At 39.5% G+C, this 27845-nt stretch overlaps 1 pseudogene; it reads right to left on the reverse strand.

Annotated features, from left to right (window-relative positions):
* Nucleotides 1-1898: 1898 nt before the first annotated feature.
* On the reverse strand, nt 1899-27179 carry LOC147359278 (large ribosomal subunit protein eL21 pseudogene; annotated as a pseudogene).
* Nucleotides 27180-27845: the final 666 nt, after the last annotated feature.

Genomic DNA, 27845 nt, shown 5'->3' on the forward strand with positions numbered 1-27845 from the left:
TTGATTTCTCTAATCATCTACCTATCTAGAAATGCATCTATCTTTGTATGGAGTAATACTGTTTTGAATTGTGTTGATTAGAATTGAAGGCCTGAATAGGAAGAAGGGAAAGAAATGAAGAGGGATAAAGGACCTAGGTGTGCCATTGCTCCACCTTCATTTTGCCCAAGCGACATCATCCATCACAATCAACCCCAATTACTCGTAAGGAACATGCATCCTTGAAAGTCCTAGACCTGAATTTTGCTCTCGTATCCAGTGAGTTAAGACCACTGGGATTTTTGATATAAATATCTAAGGAGGCACCAATATCCATCCTGCTAAATTGTAAATTGCCTCCTACAGCCATTCTCCCCTTCTGTTCATCCTCGCCTCCCAGTTTCTCAGTTAACGAAGGCAGGCAGGCTTGTCTCTGCCAAGTGAGTCAGCCCATGGAAGCTGAAGTTTGCCAATGCTGCAAAAATAAATGTATTTGCACTTCCATATCTCATCTCAAAAATTCATCTCAATGCTGCAATCTCATCTAAATACAGTATGTTTATTTTAATATAAAACAATATGCCTACTGGCTGTTTCAGGCAGTAGAGAAACACGGACCATATTTCTCCTTTGCGCTGGACCTCTTTGGCACACTGCTAGAAATATCTTGGTCCAATAAGCAGGGGTATGTTACTGCCTCACACAGAAACCCAACTTGGGTAAGACCATGGGGGTGTGATTGCCAGCTGGAAATCAATTTGATTGTGCAGGATCACTTTCACACTCACTGAAATTTTAATTGCCCTGAATATTTTTACAATTACCAGACATTTCCTAAATGAAGAACTAGCAATTATGGCAATGACCATGAGGCATTTCATTATGTTCATGGTGATCCTATGTATCTTTTTTTTTTTTTTTTTATCAAGTTGACATTTTCAAGGTGAGAAAGGCTTTTTCTGTGATTTAAAAAAACATATGGCTGCTAAGTTGACACATTATACCTGGCAATTTGACAGCACCCTCAGTCAATTTGAGAATCTATAGCTGTTCCAGCTACAAGAATAAGTGCATGTGTGGTCTTTTATTCTGCTGACATACCACTCTTTCTGGTCCGACAGGGAATACATTTGACCATTGATCTTTAGCACCCCTGTTTCTATCACCAGGGAAGTTCCTTCTTGTTCATGGTTCTCCTTGGCCTGTACTGATGCGGGTGTTAAAGACCATGCCTTCTTTCGGGGTTAAATAGCTTTTGATGCTTGTGTGCATGTGCATGCTAAGTCGCTTCAGTCATGTCCCACTCTTTGCTATCCTATGGACTGTAGCCTCTGTAGGTTTCTCTGTCCATGGGATTCTCCAGGCAAGAATACTGAAGCGGGTTTCCATGCCCTCCTCCAGGTGATCTTCCTGACCTAGGGATTGAAACTGCATCTCTTATGTCTCCTGCTTTGTCAGGTGGGTTCCTTACCACTAGCGCCACCTGGGAAGCCCCTTTGAGGCTTGACTCTTCTTCCAAAGTTTGGGACCAAAGGATTGTGTCAGGTCTCATCCAAAGGAATTTTTAAAAGCCAGAGTTGTGATCTCTTCAGGAATACAATTCCTTTCAAAATAAGTAGTCTTCTCCTCTTCTTGCTCTAGGTTCCATGTGCCAGCAACCACACACATAATTCTCTGATAGGAAGAATTTTCCAACCTGATGTATTTCTCTGTTTGCTTGCTTTGTGCCTGTCCCATTCCCTCTCTTGGAGACTCTCTGGGGCAGTGCTTGGAAAGTCTACAGTCTTCATCTGTCTTTGCCCAGATTACTTTATTTCAACTGAGAAGTTTTATTAAACCTTTTATTGAATGTCTTCTAGCATCACATCTTTTTTTTTTTTTTTTTTTACAGTCCAGGTCCTCTATCTTTTTTACACCCATCACGCCGTGAATTCATATGGATAGGCTTCAACTTGAACTCAAGTTCCTTTCCATTCGTTCTCATGAAGTATGCTTCTCTGGGTAGGGCAGGCTGGTGCCTCAATTGAACCAAAGTGCCTTTCTCTTTAGCTTCCTTCTTTTTCTGATCATTTTCCTTCACACGTTTCAGGAAGTTTTCTCTGCTCTTAGAGTGCTTAATAGCCTTGGAAGGCACATAATTCTCTTGGCAGGAAACTTGCCCTTAACTTGTTTGTTTACAATAATGTCAACAGCATGCTGGGTGACATTGTAGACTCTTCTCGTTTTGCCACGGTAGCATTTGTCGGACATTCCTTTTTGAAAAATGTCTATTCCCTTGATATCTACAATAACACCTTTCTTGTAGATTCACCTGTATGTAGCCAAAGGAACAACTCCAAGTTTTCTAGAAGGCCTAGAGAATGTGTAGTGGGAACGCCTTTCCCTTTGTGCTGGTCATTTTGGCAAATTACTAAAAGATGGCAGTTCTGAAAAGAAACTAAAAGAAAGGAGCATCTTCTTTAATTTTTGGAAGCCTTCTGACATGGCAAGAACTCAATTTCTGCATGCTACTCTCTTTCAATTCTACTTACATACTGGCTAGTTGCTGTCAGATTTTTTTGCATAATAACCTTGCCAAAGGCAGCCAGTAATAGCCAATAGACACTGGTGTTCTCATCTTATGCATCCATTTCTCCTAAAGCTAACAAGTTAAAGGCGCTTATTCTGTCTCTGGAGTTACTAGAAGTACAGTTTTTTTCCAGCTGCTCTTCTACAGTATAAATAGAATAGCTAGTTTCTCATAATCCCAGCCTGTGACACGGATCTTCTTGATGCCTAATAATGAAGCCAATGTCACATATTATAACTTATTTAAAGTGGTCTGATTCAAAATACCAATTCCTTTACTGGTCAGGATACACTGAGGTATGTCTAAGTAAATGCACTCTCAATTCTTAGGGGTTTAATGCACCAAATGTTTATTTCTCATTCATATGACCCTTAAAAATAGACTGGGGAGTACTTCTCCATCTCTTGGTGGCCCTATGTAGAACCACTAGCTTCCTAGTTGCCACAAAGGAGAGAGAGAGATCTGAAAGACTGCAGAAAATTACTTTAAAGGCCATGCCTGGAAGGAAGTTCATATCATTATTGCCTACATTCTTCTAGCTAGAACTCAGTCATATTTTGCCCTATCTAGTTGCAAGGCAATCTAGCAAATGAAGCCTTTCTGTGTGTTGGAAGAGGAAAATGAAGTAAACACATACCATTTTCTCTTCTGCCTGCGAATACAAACTGGTAGTTAAGTATAATGACCCTGATGTTACTGTGTATTGTCATGGGACATTAAGCAAGTTACTTAACCTCCATGTGCTTCAGTTTCTTTCCATGTAAAATGGGGATTGTGAAAGGGTAACTACATCAGAGGGTCATAGGTTTATATACATAAAGTAATTAGAGCAAGCCTGGCACACAGTAAGTGCTATGTAAGGTTATATAAAAGTGTTACATAGCAAGCTGTTGAAATGTCAGTACAGAGCACACCAAGATAATTAGCAAAGGAGCCGTTTTATAATAAGTTGATTTGACTAGAAAGACAGATATTTAAAAATCCCAGCCCGTGTGGCTCTAAGTCCAAAATAACGCACGCCTCTCATTCTGTGTCCTATTTTAAGCTCATTTCAATTTCGCAAGATTTGTTTTAGATTGTGTGTTGAGCCAATAGGATAAGACACTCGTGAAAATTCTTCAGATGGGCCTAATTTGATACTCACGTAAGAAATACTCCTCCTGAAGGCTGTAAAGGAATTATCTGATTAATGACTGCCAAAGTCACCAGGAATCGAATGTGAATGAGAAAATATTGTCTTTTATTTATAAAACAGTTTATTTACCAAAAGTTAATAAGCAGTTCTTATGTGCCAGATATGGAGTTAAACAAAAAAGCTCTAAATAATTGATTTTCCACCTGGTGGTAGAAGATTGTGTGCCTGTGGAGTAGAATTCATTATTATCTACATTTTAATAAATTAGAAGTTGGAGTTTGAGAAGGTGCTATAGATGCTCTACTTTTCTTCACTAACACAGGAAATGAAGCGAAGATCTGCATCCAGGAGATCTCGTGCCAGCACCCAGATTCTTTATCCTCCTCCAGCATTTCAGGCAGGATGCTGGCGGGAAACCGCTGGTACACGCAAAATGGCTAAGTCAAGGTGAGTTTTAAAAAGGGACTACAGGGACTTCCCTCGTGACCCAGTGATTGAGAATCTGCCTGCCAATGCAGAGGTCACAGGTTTGAACCCTGCTCCAAGAATTAAGATCTCATGTGGCAGGGCGACTAAGCCTCTGGTCAACAACTACTGGATCCTGCATGCCTAGAGCCTGCGCTCGACCACAAGAGGCCACCACGATGAGAAGTCTCCACCACGATGGAGAGCAGCTCCCACTCTCTGCAGCTAGAGAAAAGCCCACATGCAGGCATGAGGACCCGGTGCGGCCAAAGATTTAAAAATAAATACTTTTTTTAATGTTCAGAAAAAAAGGAACTACTAACAAAATTGTGGGCAGTGTGGGGAAACGAAGGGATAATAGAGTACACTAGGGCTGGTAAAAATTGAGCACAGTTCCCACCTACAGGTCTGAATGGAAAGAATAAAAAATAACTATGGGAAGTGAGAGAGGAGCCTACCTATAAGAAAATAAGAACTTAGGCCCATCATCAGATGAATGGATAAAGAAGATGTGTGTGTATACAATGGAATATTACTCAGCCATAAAAAAGAATGACATAATGCCATTTGCAGCAGCATGAATGGACTAGAGATTATCATAGTAAGTGAAGTAAGTCAGAGAAAGGGAAAAATGTGAGAGGAAGGATAAGCCAGGAGCTTGAGATGAACACAGGCACACTAATATGTATAAGATGAATAACCAACAAGGACATGCTGTATAGCACAGGAAACTCCACTCAATATTCTGTGATAACCTATATGAGAAAAGAATCTAAAAAAGAATGAATATATATATATATATATATATATATCTGAATCACTTTGCTGTACACCTGAAACTAACACAACATTGTGAATCAACTATATGCCCAAAAAATTAAAATTAAAAAAAATGAGAACTTAGTTCCAGGGACTTATGAAACCCACTGTGACCCCACAGGGAAGGGTCAAGGGCCATAAATACTCAAAGTCTCCCTCCCTTGGAACTCCTGCCAGCGTTTCTCATTCGCCCAAAGCACTTGGAAGCTGGAGAGAGGCTGTTCAGCTTCTTGCAGAAAATAAGAAGTTGGAAAAAGAAGAAAGAGACTGAATTAGAAGGGAGCATATGAAGATACCCCAAGTGGAAAATGAAGGAAAATGATTCTGAAGTGGCAACCAAGGTAGTCACCACAGCCATAAAGGGTACACTTTCATAAAGGGTACACTCACCTATTTATACAGCATTTTTTCTGGGAAGTTATGTTAGTCAAGAATTTACAGTGGATTTAACTTAATCTTCATAGAAACAGCCCTCTTTTACTGTAAATATTACTTACCTCTGTTCATTGATATTGAATTATTTTATTATAGTAATGTGACCTGGTGAAACAAGTTTGGAAGCAAACACACTTGCCTCTTAGTAAGCACACATATTAACAGGTGATAATTGAAGCAGGCAGGCTAACCCAGATGTCCACTCTTTGCAAGAATTCAGTGCAATGGGTCATTGTAATTTAACAAGTGATGAAGTACATCAGTGAAACCAGCAAATAGGATTGAAAAGGCAAGGAAGAGAGCTTCTAGTTGCTAAGCTTCTGGTTGTTTTACTCTGATATCTTAAATGGAGAAACATTTGTCTGGCTAGAATATTTCAAGTCATTTTATCTAATATTTTCTTACAATATCAACAGTCTTCAGTTTCTTATCAAAGCTGTCAATGATGGTTAATTTCTGTGCAATCCTCATGTCTGAAAATTTCATGGATCGGCATCTCCTCCAACTGCCTGTTTGGTCCATTTTAACAGCCTAGTTTTGCAGGCAGTGTCAATGATTAATGAATCCTGTGTCATGAACTAGCAGCTTGCTTGGTATTTCTGACCTGGGTACTTTAAAACTCATTACTGGTACCTACTGAAGCTTTTCTAATGGATTTAAAATAGACTGCACTGCTGTTAACATGATTCTGCTCTTACATGATCTAGATTTCATGTTCCTTGTTTTTATGTTGCAACTTGTCATCCTTAGGCACTATTAACAGACATGCTTCGGAGAAGGCAATGGCACCCCACTCCAGTACTCTTGCCTGGAAAACCCCATGGATGGAGGAGCCTGGAAGGCTGCAGTCCATGGGGTCGCTGAGGGTCAGACACCACTGAGCGACTTCACTTTCACTTTTCACTTTTATGCATTGGAGAAGGAAATGACAACCCACTCCAGTGTTCTTGCCTGGAGAATCCCAGGGACGGGGGAGCCTAGTGGGCTGCCATCTATGGGATCGCATAGAGTCGGACACGACTGAAGTGACTTAGCAGCAGCAACAGACATGCTTAAAAAAAAAGTCAACCTACACTCAGGGTAACAATTTACCATGTATCATTTAGACAAGGTTACACGTCTAAACAATGGGCTTTTGACACATGATAGGCAATGGCACCCCACTCCAGTACTCTTGCCTGGAAAATCCCATGGATGGAGGAGCCTGGAAGGCTGCAGTCCATGAGGTCGCTGAGGGTCAGACACGACTGAGCAACTTCCCTTTCACTTTTCACTTTCATGCATTGGAGAAGGCAATGGCAACCCACTCCAGTGTTCTTGCCTGGAGAGTCCCAGGGACCGGGGAGCCTGGTGGGCTGCCGTCTATGGGGTTGCACAGAGTCGGACACAACTGAAGTGACTTAGCAGTTAGCACTTATTTAATGTAGAATTTTTGTGTCCAATATGACAAATAAAGCCAGGTCTATAAGAAAATAGTGCCCTGGAATGCTCCCTATAATGGATATTGATTATTTGCTCAATATTTCTTTTTCCAAGTGGCTGTAGCAGGGACTGGTAAACATGTTACTCTATCTCTGTCCCTGTGTGGTAGGGAACATGCTCTAAGCTGGCCAAGCAAATAAACTTCTTTTCCTAATCACTGTGATTGATTCAAGAATGTGGCTCAAGCACAAGCCAATCACTTTTTGTTGAGATTTAACATATGGATAATGGAAGATATGAAGTATCTTTCTTCCTCTGGGATTACAAATAATAAAGGTGATGGAAACTGGAGTTGTCACAGACATCTTTCCTTTTTTAATGGAGGAAGCCACCTACACCAGGAAAGAGTGGGAATAACTCATAAAGATAATCACTTAATTTAGCACATAAAAATACATTGTTACCAATTCTTTCTCTGATATAAAGTATAAAAGCTAGAACCTTCCTGCATTCTAGTATGACTCATTTATGCTAATTTGGATTTCAGTCTTTGAGACTTTAGATCCCTCTTGGCTCAGGAAGATCAGAGAAACCTGATAAATATCCCACAATTACTGCCCTCTATAAAGGATGAAAATTGGGGTTAACAGAAGGAAGAGAAATGAATGTGAATGACCAGGAAGAAACAAAAAAGAAGGGGAAAAATAAAATTATAAGCCATAAGCAAGCAGACATCAAATCTGGATTGAAAACCAAATTGTGATCAAACTTGGTGGTTTCTTAAAGAATTAAAATAGATGAACCTGATAGTAGATTCATTGACTCTCTAAGCTGTGCTTAATTTGCCAGCTATTTTGGATTCTCAACGAGTAGAATTTCTTCCCATCCCACCCCACTCACCTCTTTCTCTCTTTTTCATTTTTGTGAATCTCACTGTGCCCTACATACAGCGGTAGTCTCATGTTTGATGTTAAAGTAGTAATACTGTGTGTGATATGTAAACACACACATATGCAAACACACAGAGAATAAGAAAGTATATGGTATAAAGAAGGAAGGGGGCTGTTGGTTAATGATTTAAAAATAGAAAATTCTAACTATATGTGTATACTTGAGGATGTAGCAAAGTGAGTGAGAGTAAGAAAGAGATCAAGACAAAAACTTTGACACAAAAATTGTAGACTAATGGAAGTCCAAAACTTCAAATTCTGAAATTTCAGAATATAAAAGAATTTCAATATAAAGGCTGAAAAGTATTTCAAGAAATATTCAGTTCACACTGAATTCTATGGTATTTCCAAATTACATGAACCCAATGGTTTCTGTAAAGAAAATTAGTGCCTTCAAGCAAACAAATGATTAACAAAATTTATATCTACAGAATGATCTTTAGATAATAACCATGGCCTATGGAAAACAGGGACCAATTTTGTTTATTTTGTCTTTTTTCAACGTCTATCCCAGCATTGCACATAGCAGATGCTCAAAAAAAGGCTTATTGAAAGAATGACTGTTACCCTTGCAAAAACTTATATGACTGGTTGCCTGGCTATAGAGGTATACCTATGCATGAATATATAGATAAATATACCAGGAAACAATTATTCACTGGTTGTTTAATTATAGATAGAAACCTTTGTTCTTTGCAAAGATGTTTATAGTCTTTAATTTAATTGGGTTAAAAAGATAGTCTCTGCCTTGAAGAGGGATGTAGTTTCTTTGAAGAATACAATACACATTATGATATCTAAGGTTTGTTTATGTTTGCAGTATTGATCAACATAGCTCTTTTAAGTGTCAGATAAAACTGAAACATAAAATTTTATAACATTATCTCATTTATTACCTACTTTAATTTAAAAGAGTTAATGTAGTTTATAAACTTAAAGTATACAATTTTACTTCTCTTAATTATTTTGTTTTAAAAGGGCAACAATCTTTATCTTTAAAAGAGATAAAATATGACCTGCCAAAATTTATAGTCAATTTGTGGAATCAATCTGAAATTAAAGAATATATTTCAGAATTTTACATTCAGAACTAAATTTCTGTTCTGTTTGCTGAATTCATTTATTCATTCATTCAATGCACTGATTGTTCAAAAGTATTATTTACTGCTGAGGAATTTTTGCCTAAATTTCTTTTATTAACTTTGTACACTCTGATTTTGTCAATAACTTGGTTCAAAATCTTTGTTTATTTATTCTAAGCTATTAAATGTCTGATTACCAGGATAAGTCCACTGCTCACAAAGGTCTGGTTTTAAAATAATTTAGGCAAAATGAGCAAAGGTTTACTTATTTAGGATATATAGTCTGAGAAACTATTATTAAAATGAATTAAATAGCTCACTTTATTCATTGTCTGAAGACTAAAATATCAGTGGATGACAGTTATACCTTCCCATAGTATTTCCCCAAACATAATTAACCAAACTTGGAATATTTTGTTTAATAAATATACTCACTGCTAGACTCTAAACCCTATCAGAGTAGGGATGTATTAGTACTGTTTTCCACTTGATGTCCAATGCACACAAAAGCATCTGCCACATAATAATCCAATAAATATCAGTTGAAAAGAACAAAATGGAAAGGTAAAGTCACATAGAAGCTCTTCCAACCACTTATTGAAAGTATAATGAGACATTTCAACATGCAAAGGAAATTAAACCTACATCAAAGGAAATTAACTAAAATCTTTCATATATTTCATACATGTGTTTGGTTTTGACATTGATATATAAGTATGTATTGCATGTATCTGTTTTGATGTCATTTCTAGATTATCATAGACTTTGAATGCTGAGAATGTAATAAAAATAATAGCAATAATAGTATAGATAAATGTTTATCAAGCCCTTACTATGTACCAGAAGCTATGTGCTTGACATGTATGAATTAATTTAATCCTCACAACTGTTCTACTAGGTAAGTATAATTTTATCCTCTTTTACAGAGAAAGAAACAGTGTAATTCTACAGGCACTATAAAATAAATGGAAAACAATGTCATCTTTACAGTTCGACCAGCTTCTTATATGACCACAGTGGGGGTGTGGGGGAAGGAAAGAGAAGAAAGAAAGGTAGTTAATTAGTTCCTGATCAATCCTATTAAGTATACATCAATAAAGACCACTCAGCTATAAACTAGGTTATGTCACCTAATGCAGGAAGAAAAGCCAGTTTAACCGGGTGAAGTTGTGCAGTATATACACTGCAGTATGTTCCATAGGTCACTCATCCTTTTTCACTTCAGGCTTGCTTTTTGTATTGCACAGAGCAGACAGAGTAAACAGAATGACTAAGTAAACAGAAAATGGCAAATCGCACCAAGTATTCTGAGACTTTGTGTATACTAAAGATTCCACAGAATCAAGCTAAATTTAGCCATCAGTTCAGTTGCTCAGTCGTGTCTGACTCTTTGAGACCCCATGAACCACTGCATGCCAGGCCTCCCTGTCCATCACCAACTCCCGGAGTCCACCCAAACTCATGTCCACTGAGTGGTGATGCCATCCAGCCATCTCATCCTCTGGCGTCCCCTTCTCATCCTGCTCCCAATCCCTCCCAGCATCAGAGTCTTCCAATGAGTCAATTCTTCACATGAGGTGGCCAAAGTACTGGACTTTGGCATCATTCCTTCCAAAGAAATCCCAGGGCTGATCTCCTTCAGAATGGACTGGTTGGATCTCCTTGCAGTCCAAGGGACTCTCAACAGTCTTCTCCAACACCACAGTTCAAAAGCATCAATTCTTCGGCGCTTAGCTTTCTTTATAGTCCAACTCTCACATCCATATATGACCACGGGAAAAACCATAGCCTTGACTAGACGGACCTTTGTTGACAAAGTAATGTCTCTGCTTTTTAATATGTTGTCTAGGTTGGTCATAACTTTCCTTCCAAGGAAGTAAGCGTCTTTTAATTTCATGGCTACAATCACCATCTGCAATGATTTTGGAGCCCAGAACAGATGGAAAATAAAAGATCTTATCACAGGCCAAGATAGTGCAAGGTGGACCTTTCCATTGCTCTTTATGAAGTGGAAACTAAGTTTATCTTGATGTAAAATTGAAATTATGTCCTGAGATGCCTAACATACAAGCTGAAGAAGTTTTATCAATGCCGCAAGTCTGTCTGCACAGCTTTGTATGCAGCTTGCAGAGAGAGTTATCATTTAGACGGTGAATGTAATTTATGTCTGCATTTCTATTCCTGCTCTGCAAACAGGCTCATCTGTACCATCTTTCTAGATTCCATACATATTTGTTCAAATACATTATATTTCTCTTTCTGACTTACTTTACTCTGTATGACAGGGGAGGAAGGGGAGGGTAAGACAACTTGGGAGATTAGGACTGACATGTGTACACTACCATGTGTAAAATAGATAGCTAGTGGGAAGCTGCCGTATAGCACAGGGAGCGCAACTCAGGGCTCTGTGATGACCTAGAAAGGTGGGATGGGGGTGGTGGGAAGGAGGTTACAGAGGGAGTGAGGGAGTGAGGGGACATATGTATGTGCTGTCCTTGGTCACTCAGTCATGTCTGACTCTTTGCGACCCCATGGACTGCAACACGTCAGGCTGTCTATGGGGATTCTCCCGGCAAGAACACAGGAGTGGGTTGCCATGCCCTCCTCAGATATATGTATCAGTTTAGTCACTCAGTCGTGTCTGACTCTTTGCGACCCCATGGACTGCAGCACGTCAGGCTTCCCTGTCCATCACCAACTCCCGGAGCTTACTCAAACTCATGTCCATCGCATTGGTGATGCCATCCAACCATCTCATCCTCTGTCATCCCCTTCTCCTCCTGCCTTCCAACTTTCCTAGCATCAGAGTCTTTTCAAATGAGTCAGCTCTTCACATCAGGTAGCCAAAGTATTGGAGTTTCAGCTTCAGCATCAGTCCTCCCAATGAATATTCAGGACTGATCTCCTTTAGGATGGACTGTTTGGATCTCCTTGTAGTCCAAGGAACTTTCAACAGTCTTCTCCAACACCATAGTTCAAAATATGTATCAGATCAGATCAGATCAGTCGCTCAGTCATGTCTGACTCTTTGCGACCCCATGAATCTCAGCACGCCAGGCCTCCCTGTACATCACCAACTCCCGGAGTTCACTGAGACTCACGTCCATCGAGTCAGTGATACCATCCAGCCATCTCATCCTCTGTCATCCCCTTCTCCTCCTGCCCCCAATACGTATGGCTAATTCATTTCATTGTACAGCAAAAACTAACACAACATTGTAAAGCAATTATACTTTATAAAAATGTAATTTATACATATATATTTAAATATGTGTTTATATTAAAAATTCATATTTATGTAAAATATAAGTTATTTATCTCTTTACATAAGCCAGGTATCACATTATTTACATAAGCCAGGTATTTCATTGAATTATCCCATTGCTGTTCCTAACTGCTCTTTGATGGTGTTATTACTTCCTCATCAGGAGGCCGAGAAAGGGGAAGTTAATAACCTATCCCAGGTTACACAGAGCAAGTGCTAGAGCTTCATCTGAATACAGGCGGATTGACTCTATCACGCATATGGTTTAACTGCTCTGTAAACTCTTTGGAAGTGTTAGTCGCTCAATTGTGTCCAACTCTTTGCGACCCCACGGGCTGTAGCACACTAGGCTTCTCTGTCCATGGGATTCTGCAGGCAAGAATACTGGAGTGGGTTGCCATGCCCTTCTCCAGGGGATCTTCCTGACCTAGACATCGAACCCAGATCTCCTGCATGGTAGGCGGACTCTCTACTGTTCAAGCTGCTTATAGTGAAGTCGCTCAGTCGTGTCCGGCTCTTTGCGACCCCATGGACTGTAGCCTACCAGGATCCCCTGTCCATGAGATTTTCCAGGCAATAGTCCTGGAACGGATTGCCATTTCCTTCTCCAGGGGATCTTCCCAACCCAGAGATCGAACCCGGGTCTCCTGCATTATAGACAGTGGCTTTACCGTCTGAGCCACCAGGGAAGTCGGGAAGTTGAGCTACTTGGGAAACCCAAACTCTTTGGAAGTTGGGTTGCATTTGCTAAGGGCACATGAGCAACTGGCCCAAGTGCAATTACTGTAAATCTTGAGGTGGAAGTAGACAAATACATCAGCAGGTTACGACTGACCTTGGTCAGGCTTGAGCTAATAAGAGGCCAGACTGAAGCCATGTGTGACCATGGATCTGAAAAGGAAGAGGCAAAGGCGAGAGCTACTTAGGAGACTGCTTGGCCAGAACTTAGCATCCATTAGATGTAATGGTAAAGGGACAAAGAAAATCCTTAGGTTCCTGGTTAAGTTATGAAAAAATGTGCCCCCTAAATGCATGAAGATTTAGAAAACTGGTTTGTTAATTATGTCTAGTAGGAAAATCTTGAATTTGAGGTAATTGCCTTCAGTTGGAGATACTCAGAAGGCAGATAATCATGTAGGAGTGAAAATCAGAGAGATTAACCCTATAGAAAAAGATATTGGGAATTGTCAGCTTGCTGCTGCTACTGCTGCTAAGTCACGTCAGTCGTGTCCGACTCTGTGTGACCCCATAGACGGCAGCCCACCAGCCTCCCCCGTCCCTGGGATTCTCCAGGCAAGAACACTGGAGTGGGTTGCCATTTCCTTCTCCAATGCATGAAAGTGAAAAGTGAAAGTGAAGTTGCTCGGTCATGTCCGACCCTCAGCGACCCCATGGACTGCAGCCTACTAGGCTCCTCCGTCCATGGGATTTTCCAGGCAAGAGTACTGGAGTGGGGTGCCATTGGGGGTGAGGCAATTATTTAAAGTGATTAAACACTCAAAATGATACACAGAGTAGAAAAAAAAGATAGGAAATCAAGGAGAGGAAGCCTAGAAATAACCAGATTTAAAGAGTTCCATCATGCTTCCAAGACCAAAGCTTGACTTCTTCAAGAGACTCTTTAATATTTAATCTTAATTACTGAACAATTTCCATGCTAATGAATTATGTTTGTATTCCAATAAACATTATTTGAATAAAATAATAACTAAATACAATAAACATTTTAAAGTAAAACTATATTATATAAATAAGCAATTAAAATATAAATACAACAAAATAAATAAAGCACAATATATATAAACATATAAGATAATGTAAATAAATAAATTTAGTATAATTAGTGCTATCAATAAATAACCCATAAATAAAATAAATGTAAAATAGGACCCCAAAATGACAGTCTAACCATAGATCTGCTGTTTGTGTGATTGCACTACTTATTAAATGACCTTATTACAAAAAATGAATAGAGAAAATATTGGAAGTGTAAAGAAACAAAAAAATAAATGATTTTACCACTTGACAATCTCCTTTGTTTATAAATCAGCTTATTTACTTCTAGTAATTTATTTGTGGAAAGCATAAAGTATGCTCACATTATTTAAAATAAAGTTAGAATAATGCTGTATATTTACTTTGTGTTATTATTTTGATTTACTTATTAATGTAAAACTATGATACAGTAAAATTCACTCATTTAAAAGCACAATTCATTGAGTTTTGGCTCGTGAGTATACCCACATACCCAATAAGGTTTGGAGTGGCTCTGTCACCCCAGAAACCTTCCTCATGTTTCTTTCCAATCAATGCCTTCAACTCATGGCAATCCCTGTTTTGATTTTTATGGACATGGATTACTTTTGCCTATTCTAGAACTTTCTATAAATGGAAGCCTGCAGAATGTATTCTTTTTTGTCCCACTTCTTTTGATACCACAATATTTTGGAGACTTATCCATGTAGCTGTGTATATAAATACATTACTGAGTAATATCACAATTTGCTTATCCATTCAACTACTGGTAAATATTCAAAGTGTTTTTAACTTGAGGCTATTATGAAAAAAACCTACTCTGATCATGTTTTACAAAGTTCATAAACGTATGTTTTCACTTCTGCTTTTCAGAAGTTTAAAATAATAAATTTATGTTGCTTCTTGGCACCGAATTTGTTACAAAAGCATTAGCAACTAATACCTTTTCTTTTACATATTTTCAGAATTGGCTTATTCTAACAGCCCATAGGCGATGGCACCCCACTCCAGTACTCTTGCCTGGAAAATCCCATGGATGGAGGAGCCTGGTAGGCTGCAGTCCGTGGGGTTGCTGAGGGTTGGACACAACTGAGCGACTTCACTTTCACTTTTCACTTTCATGCATTGGAGAAGGCAATGGCAACCCACTCCAGTGTTCTTGCCTGGAGAATCCCAGGGATGGGGGAGGCTGGTGGGCTGCCGTCTATGGGGTCACACAGAGTCGGACACGACTGAAGTGACTTAGCAGCAGCAACAGCCCATAGCACATCAAAACCTCTTTAAATGCATTACAAATTGCCACCAAAAACTCAGATTAGTTTAATTAAAATTCCCAAATATGAGTACCTTGAGTCAGACATGTCTTTAAATGCAGAGTTCTTATATAAAAGGGCAAAAAAGATGTGTATATGTATGTGTGCTGGGAGGCAGGCATGAAAAACTACTAGCAAGTATATTTCTGTCTTAACAAGACACCTATTATTGACACAACTATTTCCAATAATTCAAGAATATCTGCCACTATGAAATGTGTTCAATTTTGTAAAAGTTAGGATACAATTGACATGGTGAGAAATTGCTTATTCCACCACTCTTCAGAGAAATCTGCGCAGCACTGGAAGCTCCACCTTCTGCTGACGGTAAACACTGCACCTGTTACTTGGCACCCCACACCTAATTCTCTCATGTGACAGTTTTCATTTATTCCCACGCTTAAATGCCATGAAGAGATGACCCACAAACATCTCCAAATTGTTCCTTTTCCCGTTTACACTCAAACTTTACTTGTGTGCATATGTGTAATTAGCATTTCCATTGAATCAACAGCATGATTGGTCATACTTAATGATGCATGATTAATCATTAAATTAAGAGAGGTTTTTGATCTTTGATCTCAAAGGCCAACACAAGTAGTAAGGTACATGGCCTTGATCCAAGACTTCTTTATATGTGTATTGTGTATTTTTACTTCCTTGTGTCAAGAAACAGGTAATGCTTTACCAAGAATGTAGATGAACTGGTTTGATTGGTTTTATTTATTTTTAAAACATTTAATGAAAAGAAGCAGGAAGCAAATGTTTTCTTTAATTTTGGGTTTCATTAAAATCTACATATCTAATGCTTCAGTTAAATGTTGAAAAAATACATTCAAGAATGATTCAATTGGAAAAAAGTGGGTTTAAAATTTGACTTTGTTATAGCAACACAGAAAACTCTGGCTCTAAAAATTTAGTTTTATTACCAAGAGATTGCATCCTGGTTCATAAAATTTTCTGTGTCAGCCTTGGAACTGGAAATTTCTCATATTTCCCCCCCCCAAGATAAATTTTATAAAGCATAGGTTATCGTCATTTTCCCTTTTCATGGGAATCTAAGAGTCAGGGGCCTGGAGGAGGAAAGGCAGCTTACATTGTGGTGTCATTCTTCTCTTTCATTTTCTAGACAAATCACCACTGAGTTAAATCAATGTATATAAAGTACCTATTGTGGACATTAATATTAAATGTCAAGAATAAAGTGAATAGACACAGTTCCAGCTTGAAACATGTCTTTCAAAGGACAAATAAAAGTCTATTAGATATTTTTTAAGATCTATATTTTTTAGTCTTAAGATCAGCAGATTCAATTTTAATTACTTTTACTGATTTTTGGTTCTTGCTGGGGAATTATAAATTAAAAAATATATATATCTGTATGCAAAAATAACACTGGGGCTTCCCTGGTGGCTCAGTGGTAAAGAACACACCTGCCAGTGCAGGAGATTCAGGTTCGATCCCTGGGTCAAGAAGATCCCCTGGAGAAGGAAAGAGCAACCTACTCCAGTGTTCTTGCCTGGGAAATCCCACGGACAGAGGTGCCTAGCGGGCTGCAGTCTGTGGGGTCACCAAAGAGTCGGTCATGACTTAGCGACTAAACAAAACAACAAAGACAACACTCCCCCCACCCCCGACCCCACCTCCTACTCCAAAGGCCATGATTAACCAGATTCCTTAAAGGGTGAACAACTCTTCCAGGTTTTCCCAAGGAAACTTCAGTTTTAGAATTGAAATCCTATATGCTGAAAATCCCTCTCAGTCCCAAGCCAGCTGAGACAGGTGGTCACGCTTCTTACGCATGACCAGGTTCAAGTTAGCCAAATTTAAAAAAATATGCCTTGTTTTTCTCATGTATGCCCAGCACTCTGCTAGGAATAGTGTATGAACTAATTAGTGCTCAAACCAAGAATTTGATCTTTTGACAAGGAATACACTTTAAGTAATACATTTTATTTATCTCACTATTTGAAAAAGCAATAAGAAAATTCGATGCCTTATATTATTTAAATAATAAAGAAAAGCAAACCTTCAAACCATTCAGTTCTCAGTTACAATCCCTCCAGCAATCATTTCACTTTGTAGCATCACATTCTAGCCTAATTGTACTAGAAACGTCAGTGAACAGAAACAATTTATAATTGCTGAGGGAACCATAACTTTGAGTTATTTCACATTGGGGCCTTGTATCTATATTTTTAGGTGACAGTGTAAATGAATACCTGTTTTTAAACTAATTTAGATTAAATTCTTCAGGACACAAGGGAAAGATATTATACCATTTGCTTTTTCAAAAATGCTACTGTTAAAGTAATTCAGAACCTAAAACAAACACGTTAACTGAATCCAAGAATGGTGTTTTCCATTCATATAACTAAGATGAAAACTGGGAAGCCATCATTTGGCTGTCAAAGTTGAACAATTTTATTCACTGATAGTGCTAACTAAATGAACTGAGTGTCTATTTCAATTTGGCTACCCAAGATCTCTATTTCAATTTGGCCACAAAAGGTTTCATATTTATATATTTTTTATACTTATATATTTTTTTAAATCATGCTTTTCAAAAGTTAACAGATTTTGAGATTATTTAATACACTGAATTTAATCATGATAAAATTATATTAGCCAAAATAGAATCCTCAAATCTTTGAATAGTCACTTATGATTATGGTGGGTTCTTAATTAAGAATTGCTAAGGAAAAACTCCATACAAAACAATTTTATTCACTAAGATATCAAAGTTATTATTAAAAAATAAAATGATATTTGTTTATTCCCAGGCTGGGATAGAGTAGCTGTGCTTGATTGTCTCAGAGACATCTCAAATTTAGTATGTCTTAAAAGGAACTGTGGACTTGAGGAGAATTCTCTGGTGGACCAGAAGTTTTAACTTCAAGCTTCCCTCTACAGGGGGCAAGGGTTGATCCCTGAACAGGGAACTAAGATCCTGCATGCCTGCACGTCACAGTCAAAGGTTGGGGGGTGCGGGGGGCCGAGAACAAAATCATAATTGAAGAACATAAAGAAAAGATTGCTAACTTGATTTGGTTGTTTCCCAAATCTGTCCCCCTTCCTCCTGTCCTCTCCTCAACTCTGTAAATGGTGTGACCACCCTACCAGTGAATCAGCCGCGATCCTAGGTTGTAAGCATGAGTGCTTTTTATGTCACTCCACCAAGTCCTCTTTATCCTGTCATAAGTAGGTGTGGAATCCATGTCTTTCTCTCCACCTTCATTCCACCTATCTTAGCCCAGACCACCATTGCTTCTTTCCTGGATCACTCAACAGCCCCCAAACAGATCCTCTCACTCTTTCTCACTCTAAATCCATTCAACATTGAAAGTATACGTAAAACACACCTTGGGGTCACTTATCTGTTTCAAAACCCAGCATTAGCTTCTTGCGGCACTTGGAACAAAATCTGAATTTCTAACCCTGGCCCTGAAATACCCTGACTGATCTGGCTTTGCCTATCCTTTCAGACTCATTTTATGCTCATTTTCTCATTTTCTCCCCGCACCTTCATTGTCTGCTGCTCATTGACTCACTGCTGGCTTTATCTCCATGGGTTCTTTGTTGTTGTTCAGTTGCTAAGTTGTGTCCGATTCTTTGAGACACCATGGTCTGCAGCGTGCCAGACTTCCAGACTTCCTTGTCCTTCTCTGTCTCCCAGAGTTTGCTCAAACTCATGTCCATTGAGTTGGTGATGTCATCCAATCTCATCCTCTGTCGTCCCCTTCTTCTGCCTTCGATCTTTCCCAGCATTGGGGTCTTTTCCAGTGAGTCAGCTCTTTGCATCAGGTAGTCAAAGTATTGGAGTTTCAGCTTCAGCATCAGTCCTTCCAAAGAATATTCAAGGTTGATTTTCTAAAGAATTGACTATTCTAGTCTATTCAGGCTGTTATAATAAAAACACCATGGATCGGGTAGCATGTAAACAGCAGAAATTTATTTCTCCCAGTCCTGGAGTCTGGAAAGTCCAGTATCAAGACCCCCACAGAGTCTGTGTCTGGTGAGGGTCCACTTCCTTATTCAAATACAGCTGTGTTTTCACCGTGTCCTTATATGGCAGAAGGGATGAGTAAAATCCCTGGGGTCTTTGTTAAGGTCCTAATTTCATTCATGAGGGCTCCACCCTTATGACCTAATCACCTTCCAAAGGTTCCCTGCCTCTTAATATCATCACATTGAGGGTTAGCTGTCAACATATGAATTTAGGGGCAGACATATTCAATCTACAGCAGGTTCCAAAAAGAAGCTTTAGGCTTTAGGATCCTCACACAAACATTCCATGTTCTGCCAAAGATTCCACATCTTCTTGCATTGTTGAAATGTCATCTCCTCAGAGGCACCTTCCCTGACCACTCTACTTAGACTATTACCAAGTCCAAGTTTGCTCTGCTCACCACGAGGTAAGTCAATGAATTGGAGACGAGATGTTGGGATCAGGAAGGGCTTTATTCTGGAGCCAGCTGGCCAAAAAGATAGCAGGCTAGCACCTCAAAATAACCATCTTGTTGGAGCCTACATGTCTGATTCTTTTACGGATCAGAGAGGTACGGGGGGAGGTAAGGAAACAAAATTTAAAATACCATTTAATTCCTGCAATCATCTCCTAGAATGACAAGCCTCGGGTAAGGGGACGTGTTAGTTCCACTTCCTTTCAGTCATTTCATGGGTGGTATGAAATGAAATATTCTCTATCATATCAACAAACAAAGTTTTCATATCTATCTGTCATTCTGGCTTCCCCAAATGTGAATTTCTGGGCAGCACTGGTAAGCTGCTGAGGAGAGGCAGGGCGACGCACCATTTGTCACACAGAGGATTCACATTCCTTCACAGGTAGGCAGGGTCAGGCTATATCCCTGAGGTAGGCCATTGTTGGTCCTGTTGCTCACTCACCCAGTCATGTCCTACTTTTTGCAAACCCGTGGACTACAGCACACCAGTCCACCCTGTCCCTCATCATCTCCCGGAGTTTGCCCAAGTTCGTGTTCATTGCATTGGTGATGCCATCCAGCCATCTCATCCTCTGACTCCCTCTTTTCCTTCCGCCCTCAATCTTTCCCAGCATCAGGGACTTTTCCAATGAGTCATCTGTTCGCATCAGGTGACCATTATGCATGCTTATAATAACAAAAAGAGTTAAAGTCACAGAAGCAGATCCAGTATAAATTCAAAATTAACCCTTCCAGGTTACAAGAATGGGAGAGTTACTTTATTCCCACCAATTATTATAACTTGTAATCAATTGTTAATTTGCCTCTGCACTGTGTTTGGTGTCTTCCCACCATCAAAAGTTAAGCTGCATGAAGCCAGAGGTTCTTCTTGTCCACTTTCTATTTCTAGCACCTAGAGTGAGGTCTCAGAGAAGGCAATGGCACCCCACTGCAGTCCTCTTGCCTGGAAAATCCCATGGATGGAGGAGCCTGGTAGGCTGCAGTCCATGGGGTTACTAAGAGTCAGTCACAACTGAGCGACTTCACTTTCACTTTCATGCATTGGAGAAGGAAATGGCAACCCACTCCATTGTTCTTGCCTGGAGAATCCCAGGGACAGGGGGAGCCTGGTGGGCTGCTGTCTATGGGGTCACACAGAGTCGGACACAACTGAAGCAAATTAGCAGCAGCAGCAGAGTGAGGCCTATGACAAAGTGAGTGTCAAATTAGTGTCTGTTAGAGTAGGTGATTTTTTTGTTAATACAGGTTACACACTTTAGGTCATAGACAATTTCATCCTACTGAGAGATCAGTACTATTCATAGCAATATTTTACAGACAAGAAAACTGGAAATTAAAATTTCTGGTGGTATTTCTTTCCTGGATGGTCACGTGGGTAGAAAGTGATGACATTAGAATCAAGCCACCTCAGTCTACTCAGTTAACCAGGTGATTCCTGGCCCTGAGACTCTGTGAGAATTACAGGTTCTGAGGAGCTGAAGCAAATCAAATATGAGCCTTCTTTTACCTAATTAAGAAATATAAAAATTGTGCTTTCTATTATTTTCCCATTCTCTCTACATCTCTTAGCTGGAATTCTTCCATTACAAAGGAAGCTTAAGATTACATGTGTTTCATATACATCTTGTTGTGAGTAATTGAAATTACTAAACAATGTGGATTCTGAAACTTCGATAGGACTTTTGAATACACTTAACAAAAACTGTTCTGAGTATAACAGAGGGAGGAAATGGATTCTTCTGATTTCCCTCCCTGCCATTGTTTGTCAGGACTCTTTTCTAGGCAATAGAGCAATTCATATTATCTTGAAGGAGGAAACAGAACAGGCTATATCATGAAAGCAGGACTCCATCTTGGGCCAGACTGTGGACTTTGAGCTATATGCCCAGTATCTATGGAAATGACATACCAACTGGAAAACCAGGCCCCCAGAAGGAAGAACCCCATGGCTCATACCTACACTCTCCATCACCTAAAAGAATACCCTAATTATCTGTGTAACCATGTAGAATCATACATTTCATTATGCTTATTGGGGTGGCAAGAATACACAAGATAACTTACAAAAAAAGATCTTTACTACCCAGATAATCATGATGGTGTGATCACTCACCTAGAGCCAGAAATCCTGGAATGTGAACTCAAGTAGGTCTTAGGAAGCATCACTACGAACAAAGCTAGTGGAGGTGATGGAATTCCAGTTGAGCTATTTCAAATCCTAAAAGATGATGCTGTGAAAGTGCTGCACTCAATATGTCAGCAAATTTGGAAATCTCAGCAGTAGCCACAGGACTGGAAAAGGTTAGTTTTCATTCCAATCCCAAAGAAAGGCAATGCCAAAGAATGCTCAACCTACTCACAATTGCACTCATCTCACACACTAGTAAAGTAATGCTCGAAATCCTCCAAGCCATGCTTCAGCAATATGTGAACCATGAACTTTCAGATGTTCAAGCTGGTTTTAGAAAAGATAGAGGAACCAGAGATCAAATTGCCAACATCCACTGGATCATCAAAAAAGCAAGAGAGTTCCAGAAAAAACATCAATTTCTGCTTTATTGACTATGCCAAAGCCTTTGACTGTGTGGATCACAATAAACTGTGGAAAATTCTTCACGTGGTGGGAATACCAGACCACCTGACCTGTCTCTTGAGAAATCTGTATACAGGTCAGGAAGCAACAGTTAGAACTGGACATGGAAAAAGAGACTGGTTCCAAATAGGAAAAGAAGTACATCAAGGCCGTATACTGTCACCCTGCTTATTTAACTTATCTGCAGAGTACATCATGAGAAACACTGGGCTGGAGGAAGCACAAGCTGGAATCAAGATTGCTGTGAGAAATATCCATAAGCTCAGACATGCAGATGACACGATCCTTATGGCAGAAAGTGAAGAACTAAAGAGCCTCTTGATGAAAGTGAAAGAGGAGAGTGAAAAAGTTGGCTTAAAACTCAACATTCAGAAAACTAAGATCATGGCATCAGGTCCCATCACTTCATGGCAAATCAATGGGGAATCAGTGGCAACAGTGGCTGACTTTATTTTTTGGGGTTCCAAAATCACTGCAGGTGGCGACTACAGCCATGAAATTAAAAGATTCTTACTCCTTGGAAGGAAAGTTATGACCAGCCTAGACAGCTTATTTAGAAAGCAGAGACATTACTTTGTCAACACAGGTCGATCTAGTCAAGGATATGGTTTTTCCAGTGGTCATGTATGGATGTGAGAGTTCAACTATAAAGAAAACTGAGCACTGAAGAACTGATGCTTTTTGTTGGAGAAGACTTTTGAGAGTCCCTTGGACTGCAAGGAAATCCAACCAGTCCATCTTAAAGGAGATCAGTCCTGGGTGTTCATTGGAAGGACTGATGTTGAAGCTGAAACTCCAATACTTTGGCCACCTCATGCGAAAAGCTGACTCATTTGAAAAGCCCCTGATGCTGGGAAAGATTGAGGGTAGGAGGAGAAGGGGACGACAAAAGATGAGATTGTTGGATGGCATCATCGACTCAATGGACATGAGTTTGGGTGAACTCCGGAAGTTGGTGATAGACAGGGAGGCCTGGTGTGCTGTGGTTCATGGGGTCACAAAGAGTTGGACACCACTGAGCAACCGAACTGAACTGATTGGGGTATACTGCTGATGCTGCTAAGTCGATTCAGTAGTGTCCGACTCTGTGCAACCCCATAGACAGCAGCCTACCAGGCTCCTCTGTCCGTGGGATTCTCCAGGCAACAACACTGGAGTGGGTTGCCATTTCCTTCTCCAATGCATGAAAGTGAAAAGTGAAAGTGAAGTTGCTCAGTCATGTTCGACTCTTAGGGACCCCGTGGACTGCAGCCTACCAGGCTCCTCCGTCCATAGGATTTTCCAGGCAAGAGGACTGGAGTAGGTTTGCCATTGCCTTTTCCACATTGGGGTATGACCACATGCCTTTTGATAATTGTCCACTGTTAACTACCTAGGGTTAAGGCATATGAATCACGGGTTAACTTTGATTGTATCTTTCTTTTTCCTTTCATTGTATCTTCCTTTTCAGATTAACTTCAGGGAATTTGGGGAGGCGGGTTTATCCATGTACACTTAGGGTGTGTAAGGTTTTCACAAAAACTGGTCGGGGTCCTTGGCTAAGAGGAGACTCTGCCTCAGGCCTGCTGGTGTAATAAACTGCACTCCACTATCTGCATTGTCCTTCTGAGTGAGTTTGTTTCCTGGAATGCGTCTCACAACAATCTCACAAGCTCAGTAACAAGAGAGATCATGCATTTTCTATTAGCAAAAGGCACAGTTCTTTAAAAATTCCCTACAGAGCTGTTATATTAAAATATCATACATTTTCGAGTTTAAGTCTTAGGAATGATGGTTTTAATGTGATTTTAGCAATCATCAGTAGAAACTCTACAAGCTAAAACTTCCCAAGACACTAAAAGTGATTCACTCATCCACGCACCCACACAACCTTCCACTCTATTCTTCATACCCTTTCTGGATGGTCTCAAAAAATAAATCTGTGGACAATATTATTGAGACACAAATAAGGGAGAAATTTCTTTCCCATCTAAATCCTATTATCCTGTCCATGAAAACTGAATGTTACTCAGTCATGTCAGACTTTTTACGAACCCATAGAATGTAGCCTGAGAGGATCCTCTGTCCATGGAATTCTCCAGGCAAGAATACTGGAGTGGTTAGCCACTTTCTTCTCCAGGGTGTCTTACTGACCCCGGGATTGAACCTGGGTCTCCTGCATTGCAGGCACATTCTTTACTGTCTGAGCAACTAGAGAAGCCCATCATATTCACAAATTAACTATAAGAAGTCAGAGCCAAGCAATGAACATAAAGGCAGCTCCACCAAAAATCCAGATGAGCCAATTGGCTATAAGCCATGGATCACGGAGAGCCAGTTAAAATCAGAGATCACTCAGGATAGAGAAGAGGAACAATAGAAAAAAAAGAAAAAGAAAATTTCAAGATTCACAGAGAAGTACGGACAAATGGCTGTCACTATCGCATTGGTTTGGGATTGGTGTCTGCATATAAAGGGGCTTTTCGTAGATTTGCTTAGAAAGAACTGAGAACATAAGGGAAATGCCGATTCTCCTGGCTGATGGGTAAATAGAAAGAGATACTTAGGGAAATCCTAGGTTTTGATTATGGAATTTTGAGCATGGGGACCAGTTCTTTCACAGGTCTACATTGGTTGATGTACCGAATACAAATTCTTTGCATAACAAGAACAATCTGCTAGGGAAAAAGTTATGGTAATAACAAAAGAGAATTGAGCCACAAGCCAAGTAGAGAAAGCTACTTGGTTTTATCTCTAGAGAGAAAACTTTCTCAGCATAGAACATAGTGAATTTTCCCATGGTACACAAAATCTAATGAAGCTTTTTTACCCTTAAGGTTCCAGCCCCTTTCTTACTGCCTTGAGTAAATTAGTATGCAGAGGGGAGCCCTTATTGCATTCAGAACCAAGGCTACAAAATCTGAAGGAGGGAGGAGCAAGATATAGAGGTAGCATTACTGTTCTCAAAGAAACAGGAAATAGCATACTTGGTATTTGTTTTCTTTTCCTGAATGGCTGGAACCTTTGGCCAAAGTGACTAAGAGAATATGCAAAATACCCTCAGGGACTCCCAGAAAAGATGGGAGAGTCCCAGGTCCCGAAAGGGGACTGGGACAAAAGAAAATGTTTGTTTTTGTACAGTTAATGTGACCACATTAGCACCTCACAGACTGCTATGGTCTAGGAAAATAATGGACCGCAACAGTGTACAAGCAGATAAAAATTTTAAATCCCCTGCCATAAAGAATATTATACTTCAAGAGGAGGGGTGTGGAATGAGAAAAATTAAAGGAATTTATTAATGTTTCATAACACACAGAGGAATTGATGCATATTGAAAGGCAGGTATCATCAATATTAAAGGAGAATAAACAAGATAAAGATGTGTGTGTGTGTTGTGATGGGAAATAAATCAAGTATGCCATCTTTCCTAGTGTTAACTTCTTTAATTTTATTCCTATTCATTTTGATTTTATGGTATGCCATACTAAGATCCTAAACTCTCTTGCTTTTTGTCCTTTGATTGCTCCTCCACGGCAGGTAGCCAACCAACAGCCAAGAACCTAGTTATCTATCACTTTTGTGACTACACTTAGGGTGATGAGGGTCCTCTCTGGTGGCTCAGCAGTAAAGAATCTGCCAGCCAAGGCAGGAGACACAGGTTCAATCCCTGGGTTAGGAAGATCCCCTGGAGGAGGAAATGGCAACCCACTCCAGTATTCTTGCCTGGGAAGTCCCACAGACAGAGAAGCCTGGCAGGCTACAATCCATGCGGTCCCAAAGAATCAGACATGACTTAGCAAAGAAACAATAATAACAACAAACTTGGTTGATGAGTACTCCTGGGGAAAATCCCATTATTGGGCAAACTGACATCCTTATCAATATATACTCAGCATTCTCAGCTGAGCCCTTAGTATGGATTGAAAACTCTACCCTATTATGATATTCATTGTGCACACCTTACAATAGTTCTTTTTCTATTCTTTTCAAGCATTTCTTGTGTCCTTATCCTCAGTCCCTCTCAGCAGATGATCTCAAGTAATCTTCCAAATTATCCAAAAAAGAGAAGCCATCAGATGAAATTTGTCTCAATTTCCAGTCTAGAAATCTATAAATACTCATCGACTCCACAATTGTTCTCCTTTAATCATATTAATGACCTTCTTAGGAACCTAGCATGTTTAGTCATCTCCATCATTTGTCAAATATATGCACTTGTTCTATACATGTATGTATGTATGCATGCATGTAGTATGTATGTATTCCACCATCAAGACTAACAACCCTTCTAGTTACTGTCCTAATTATTTTCCTTTCCACAACAAAATTTCAGAGTTGTCTATATTCTTTCTCTTTGGTTTCTCTTTTCATTACCCACTTAGTCTTCTTCTTTTACCATTTCACTAAAATTGTTCTTACCTGGTCACTAATAATTTAAACATTACTTAAAAGTATACTTTTAAAAGTAAACATTACTAAAGTATACTTTTCAGTCCTCATTTCTTCTTGTCTCTTAGCCTCATTCAACAGAGACATTTTGTCTTTCTTGAAACCATCATTTCCTTTGGCTTCCCTGATACCTCTGCTTTTGATTTTGTTTCTTCTATTTCTCTGGGCACATGCAACCTTTCTGTTCAGACATCTTACAGCATCCAAAGCTCTACTTTCCCAGAAAAATATTCCTACTCCTCCTCTGTTTTTCATGATCATGCATGAGAATATGTATTCATCCTTGACACCTACCTTCTCTTTATCACATCGCACAGCCAGTTATCCATTTCTACCTCTAAAATAGCCCCCTGAATCCATCTCCTTTCTTCCATCTCTGGTGGCACCACCCTAATATATATCTCCATTATCTTTTGTCTGAAATTACAATAAATGTACAGTAGTTTTCTAATTGGTCTCCTACATCTAATATTGCAGGATCCATGCTCCATTATCGTCATAGCCGTAGGATCTCTTGAAAACCATAATCATAATTCATTAAGTTCCTCTGTTAAGGTCCTTTATTAACTTTCTATTGTCTTCAGGATAAAGCCCAAACTCCTTAATATTATTTTAAGACCTTGTAATAATTGGCCTAGACTTACTCCTTGCTTTTCTCATACAGTTGTCTTCTTTTCAGCTCAGTTAAGCTTTCTTGAGACCCTTGAACACATGAAGCTTTTGTCCTTGAGTCATCACACAGCCAGTTGCTTGGGGCTCTTGCTCTTTTCTGTGCTAACACACTTATCCGGTTCCAGATTAATGATTGCCTCCTCAGGGAAATTCTTCCTCACCATCACCACTTCCTCGGATCAGAGTCTATATAGGCCTACAACATATGCTATCAGGGCTCAAAAATATTTGACTTTGTAATTCTCTTCCAGTTCCTGAGCACCTGAGAGGTACTGAAACTTGGTGTGATTCAGGAGCAGTGGAAGACTGTTAACCTTAGCATTTGCTCATGGTCGGTCTCAATAAAAGGAAATACGGTAGGTGAAAATGGAAAACTCCCTACAACCCATCTGTCAAAAAAGGCCATGGTAATTTGCTTCATGGCCAATTCTGTAACAATTTTCAATTTCTCCTTTTATTGAGATGTAGTAGCTAGGCAACTTAAATAACATTTG

The sequence above is a fragment of the Bos grunniens genome, chromosome 14 (assembly GCF_055505025.1).
Source record: "Bos grunniens cultivar Pamir isolate PY7600 chromosome 14, Bosgru_T2T1.0, whole genome shotgun sequence".
Lineage (NCBI taxonomy): Eukaryota > Metazoa > Chordata > Mammalia > Artiodactyla > Bovidae > Bos > Bos grunniens.